Source organism: Anomaloglossus baeobatrachus, chromosome 4, assembly GCF_048569485.1.
Source record: "Anomaloglossus baeobatrachus isolate aAnoBae1 chromosome 4, aAnoBae1.hap1, whole genome shotgun sequence".
In the NCBI taxonomy this organism is placed as follows: Eukaryota; Metazoa; Chordata; class Amphibia; order Anura; family Aromobatidae; genus Anomaloglossus; species Anomaloglossus baeobatrachus.
In genome coordinates, this window is record NC_134356.1 from 671,144,472 (window position 1) to 671,150,786 (window position 6,315).

A 6,315-nucleotide genomic window follows, 5' to 3' on the forward strand; every position below is an offset into this window, starting at 1 on the left:
CAGCACGGGGGTCGAACCCGCAACCTTGGCGTAATTACCACCATGCTCTAACCGATTGAGCTAACCAGCCACTTTTGCCCAATATCCTCTCTCTTTTAATGAACTTGCTCTAACTTTTAGCCAGCTACTGACCTCTCAAAGCTTGATCTGTCCACAGTGAAAGGTAAAATACGTTGAAAGTTGAATAATTCTTAGAGAGCCCATCAAAAGCAAAGGAACCAATCTTAAATTAGAATTGACAAGCTTTTTTTATATTATGAGCAATATGTTCCCACTAACCACTCTAACTTGTCACGTGATGAGCCAGTAAATTACGCCATTGCTTGGATTAGTTTTTGCCTGCATTACAATTAGTGATAGACTTAGCTGTCAATATTTACAGTTATATCAAATTCCAGTTGCCCAAAACTTCTTAAAAAATTCTTAGAAACTGAAATCTCTGGCCATAAAATAGATTATATTTCTAATTTGCTTCAATTCATTAATCTGTCATACTTTACGGTTAACGACGATGTAACATGGCCACTCTCTTACTCTAAGCAAGTTATTTTAAGTTTGTAAATTAATTTTACAAATTGGATGGGTAAAACCTATGGATCTTTTTCCAAAAGTCACTGGATGTGAACAGAAAGCCAAAGGAATAATCAGCACGGGGGTTGAACCCACAACTTTGGCGTTGTTAGCACCACGCTCTAACAGATTGCGCTAACCTGCCACTTTTGCCAAAAATCCTCTCTCTTTTAATGAACTTGCTCTAATTTTGAGCCAGCTACTGACCTCTCAAAGCTTGATCTGTCCACAGTGAAAGGTAAAATACGTTGAAAGTTGAATAAATCTTAGAGAGCCCATCAAAAGCAAAGGAACCAATCTTAAAAGAGAATTGACAAGCTTTTTTTATATTATGAGCAATATGTTGCCACCAACCACTCTAACTTGTCACGTGATGAGCCAGTAAAGTACGACATTGCTTGGATTAGTTTTTGCCTGCATTACAATTAGTGATAGAATTAGCTGTCAATATTTACAGTTATATCAAATTCCAGTTGCCCAAAACTTCTTAAAAAACGCTTAGAAACTGAAATCTCTGGCCATAAAATAGATTGTATTTCTATTTTGCTTCAATACGCTTGGATTAGTTTTTGCCTGCATTACAATTAGTGATAGACTTAGCTGTCAATATTTACAGTTATATCGAATTCCAGTTGCCCAAAACTTCTTAAAAAACGCTTAGAAACTGAAATCTCTCGCCATAAAATAGATTATATTTCTATTTTGCTTCAATTCGCTTGGATTAGTTTTTGCCTGCATTACAATTAGTTATAGACTTAGCTGTCAATATTTACAGTTATATCGAATTCCAGTTGCCCAAAACTTCTTAAAAAATGCTTAGAAACTGAAATCTCTGGCCATAAAATACATTATATTTCTATTTTGCTTCAATTCGTTACTCTGTCATACTTTAAGGTTAACGACGATGTAACATGGCCTCTCACTTACTCTAAGCAAGTTATTTTAAGTTTGTAAATTAATTTTACACATTGGATGGATAAAACCTACGGATCTTTTTCCAAAAGTCACTGGATGTGAAGAGAAAGCCAAAGGAATGGCCAGCACGGGGGTCGAACCTGCAACCTTCGCGTTATTACCACCATGCTGTAACCGATTGAGCTAACCAGCCACTTTTGCTCCATATCCTCTCTCTTTTAATGAACTTGCTCTAACTTTGAGCCAGCTACCTACCTCTCAGAGCTTGATATGTCCACAGTGAAAGGTAAAATACGTTGAAAGTTGAATAATTCTTAGAGAGCCCATATAAAGCAAGGGAACCAATCTTAAATAAGAATTGACAAGCTTTTTTTATATTATGAGCAATATGTTGCATTTAACAACTTTAACTTGTCACGTGATGAGCCAGTAAATTTCGCCATTGCTTGGATTAGTTTTTGCCTGCATTACAATTAGTGATAGACTTAGCTGTCAATATTTACAGTTATATCGAATTCCAGTTGCCCAAAACTTCTTAAAAAATGCTTAGAAACTGAAATCTCTGGCCATAAAATAGATTATATTTCTATTTTGCTTTAATTCATTACTCTGTCATACTTTACGGTTAACGACGATGTAACACGGCCACTCTCTTACTCTAAGCAAGTTATTTCAAGTTTGTAAATTAATTTTACACATTGGATGGGTAAAACCGATGAATCTTTTTCCAAAAGTCACTGGATGTGAACAGAAAGCCAAATGAATGGCCAGCACTGGGGTCGGACCCGCTACCTTGGTGTTATTAGCACCACGCTCAAACCGATTGAGCTAACTGGCCACCTTTGACCCAAATCCTCTCTCTTTTAATGAACTTGCTCTAATTTTGAGCCAGCTACTGACCTCTCAAAGCTTGATCTGTCCACAGTGAAAGGTAAAATACGTTGAAAATTTAATAAATCTTAGAGAGCCCATCAAAAGCAAAGGAACCAATCTTAAATGAGAATTGACAAGCTTTTTTTATATTATGAGCAATATGTTGCCACCAACCACTCTAACTTGTCACGTGATGAGCCAGTAAATTACGCTATTGCTTGGATTAGTTTTTGCCTGCATTACAATTAGTGATAGACTTAGCTGTCAATATTTACAGTTATATCGAATTCCAGTTGCCCAAAACTTCTTAAAAAACGCTTAGAAACTGAAATCTCTGGCCAAAAAATAGATTATATTTCTCTTCTGCTTCAATTCGTTACTCTGTCATACTTTAAGGTTAACGACGATGTAACATGGCCACTCTCTTACTCTAAGCAAGCTATTTCAAGTTTGTAAATTAATTTTACACATTGGTTGGATAATACCTATGGATCTTTTTCCATAAGTCACTGGATGTGAACAGAAAGCCAAAGGAGTGGCCAGCACGGGGGTTGAACCCGCAACCTTGGTGTTATTAGCACCATGCTCTAACAGATTGAGGTAACCGGCCACTTTTACCCCAAACCCTCTCTCTTTTAATGAACTTGCTCTAATTTTGAGCCAGCTGCTGACCTCTCAAAGCTTGATCTGTCCACAGTGAAAGGTAAAACATTGAAAGTTGAATAAATCTTAGAGAGCCCATCAAAAGCAAAGGAACCAATCTTAAAAAAGAATTGACAAGCTTTTTTATATTATGAGCAATATGTTGCCACCAACCACTCTAACTTGTCACGTGATGAGCCAGTAAATTACGCCATTGCTTGGATTAGTTTTTACCTGCGTTACAATTAGTGATAGACTTAGCTGTCAATATTTACAGTTATATCAAATTCCAGTTGCCCAAAACTTCTTAAAAAACGCTTAGAAACTGAAATCTCTGGCCATAAAGTAGATTATATTTCTATCTTGCTTCAATTCGCTTGGATTAGTTTTTGCCTGCAATACAATTAGTGATAGCCTTAGCTGTCAATATTTACAGTTATATCGAATTCCAGTTGCCCAAAACTTCTTAAAAAATGCTTAGAAACTGAAATCTCTGGCCATAAAATAGATTATATTTCTATTTTGCTTCAATTCGTTACTCTGTCATACTTTAAGGTTAACGACGATGTAACATGGCCACTCACTTACTTTAAGCAAGTTCTTTCAAGTTTGTAAATAAATTTTACACATTGGATGGATAAAACCTACGGATATTTTTCCAAAAGTCACTGGATGTGAACAGAAAGCCAAAGGAATGGCCAGCACGGGGGTCGAATCCGCAACCTTGGCGTTACTATCTCCACGCTCTAACCAATTGAGGTAACCAGCCACTTTTGCCCTATATCCTCTCTCTTTTAATGAACTTGCTCTAACTTTGAGCCAGGTACTGACCTCTCAAAGCTTAATCTGTCCACAGTGAAAGGTAAAATACGTTGAAAGTTGAATAATTCTTAGAGAGCCCATCAAAAGCAAAGGAACCAATCTTAAATGGGAATTGACAAGCTTTTTTTATATTATGAGCAATATGTTGCCACCAACAACTCTAACTTGTCACGTGATGAGCCAGTAAATTACGCCATTGCTTGGATTAGTTTTTGCCTGCATTACAATTAGTGATAGACTTAGCTGTCAATGTTTACAGTTATATTGGATTCCAGTTGCCCAAAACTTCTTAAAAAACACTTAGAAACTGAAATCTCTGGCCATAAAATAGATTATATTTCTATTTTGCTTCAATTCGTTACTCTGTCATACTTTAAGGTTAACGACGATGTAACATGGCCACTCACTTACTCTAAGCAAGTTCTTTCAAGTTTGTAAATAAATTTTACACATTGGATGGATAAAACCTACGGATATTTTTCCAAAAGTCACTGGATGTGAACAGAAAGCCAAAGGAATGGCCAGCATGGGGGTCGAACCCGCACCCTTGGTGTTATTAGCACCACGCTCTAACCGATTGAGCTAACCGGCCACTTTTGCCCCATATCCTGTCTCTTTTAATAAACTTGCTCTAATTTTGAGCCAGCTACTGACCTCTCAAAGCTTGATCTGTTCACATTGAAAGGTAAAATACGTTGAAAGTTGAATAATTCTTAGAGAGCCCATCAAAAGCAAAGGAACCAATCTTAAATGAGAATTGACAAGCTTTTTTTATATTATGATCAATATGTTGCCACCAACCACTCTAACTTGTCACGTGATGAGCCAGTAAATTACGCCATTGCTTGGATTAGTTTTTGCCTGCATTACAATTAGTGATAGAATTAGCTGTCAATATTTACAGTTATATTGAATTCCAGTTGCCCAAAACTTCTTAAAAAACGCTTAGAAACTGAAATCTCTGGCCATAAAATAGATTATATTTCTATTTTGCTTCAATTCGCTAGGATTAGTTTTTGCCTGCATTACAATTAGTGATAGACTTAGCTGTCAATATTTACAGTTATATTGAATTCCAGTTGCCCAAAACTTCTTAAAAAATGCTTAGAAACTAAAATCTCTGGCCATAAAATAGATTATATTTCTATTTTGCTTCAATTCGTTACTCTGTCATACTTTAAGGTTAACGACGATTTAACATGGCTACTCTCTTACTTTAAGCAAGTTATTTTAAGTTTGTAAATTAATTTTACACATTGGATGGGTAAAACCTATGGATCTTTTTCCAAAAGTCACTGGATGTGAACAGAAAGCCAAAGGAATGGCCAGCACGGGGGTCAAACCCGCACCCTTGGCGTTATTAGCATCATCCTCTAACCGATTGAGCTAACCGGCCTCGTTTACCCCATATCCTCTCTCTTTTAATGAACTAGCTCTAATTTTGAGCCAGCTACTGACCTCTCAAAGCTTGATCTGTCCACAGTGAAAGGTAAAATACGTTGAAAGTTGAATAATTCTTAGAGAGCCCATCAAAAGCAAAGGAACCAATCTTAAATGAGAATTGACAAGCTTTTTTTATATTATGAGCAATATGTTGCCACCAACCACTCTAACTTGTCATGTGATGAGCCAGTAAATTACGCCATTGCTTGGATTATTTTTTGCCTGCATTACAATTAGTGATAGAAATAGCTTTCAATATTTACAGTTATATCGAATTCCAGTTGCTTAAAACTTCTTAAAAAATGCTTAGAAACTGAAATCTCTGGCCATAAAATAGATTATATTTCTATTTTGCTTCAATTCGCTTGGATTAGTTTTTGCCTGCATTACAATTAGTGATAGACTTAGCTGTCAATATTTACAGTTATATCGAATTCCAGTTGCCCAAAATTTCTTAAAAAACACTTTGAAACTGAAATCTCTGGCCATAAAATAGATTATATTTCTATTTTGCTTCAATTCGTTACTCTGTCATACTTTAAGGTTAACGACGATGTAACATGGCCACTCTCGTACTCTAAGCAAGTTAGTTCAAGTTTGTAAATTAATTTTACACGTTGGATGGGTAAAATCTATGGATCTTTTTCCAAAAGTTACTGGATGTGAATAGAAAGCCAAAGGGATGGCCAGCACGGGGGTCGAACCCGCAACCTTGGCGTTATCAGCACCATGCTCTAACCGATTGAGCTAACCGGCCACTTTATCCCCTTTTCCTCTCTCTTTTAATGAACTTGCTCTAATTTTGAGCCAGCTACTGACCTCTCAAAGCTGTCCATAGTGAAAGGTAAAATACGTTGAAAGTTGAATAATTCTTAGAGAGCTCATCAAAAGCAAAGGAACCAATCTTAATTATTTATATCTTAAGAATTGACAAGCTTTTTTTATATTATGAGTAGAGATGAGCGAACCGGTCCCGGTTCGGCTCGAGGTCGGCTCGCCGAACGGAGGTCCCGTTCGAGTTCGGATCGTCGAACGTTCGACGAACCGAAC

The 6,315-nt window shown here is 36.7% G+C and overlaps 1 non-coding gene across 1 annotated transcript; it reads right to left on the minus strand.

Annotated features, from left to right (window-relative positions):
• Positions 1-5,948: 5,948 nt before the first annotated feature.
• On the minus strand, positions 5,949-6,022 carry TRNAI-GAU (transfer RNA isoleucine (anticodon GAU)). Its single transcript has one exon. It is a non-coding gene; the product is annotated as a tRNA-Ile (tRNA).
• Between the last annotated feature and the right edge of the window lie 293 nt (positions 6,023-6,315).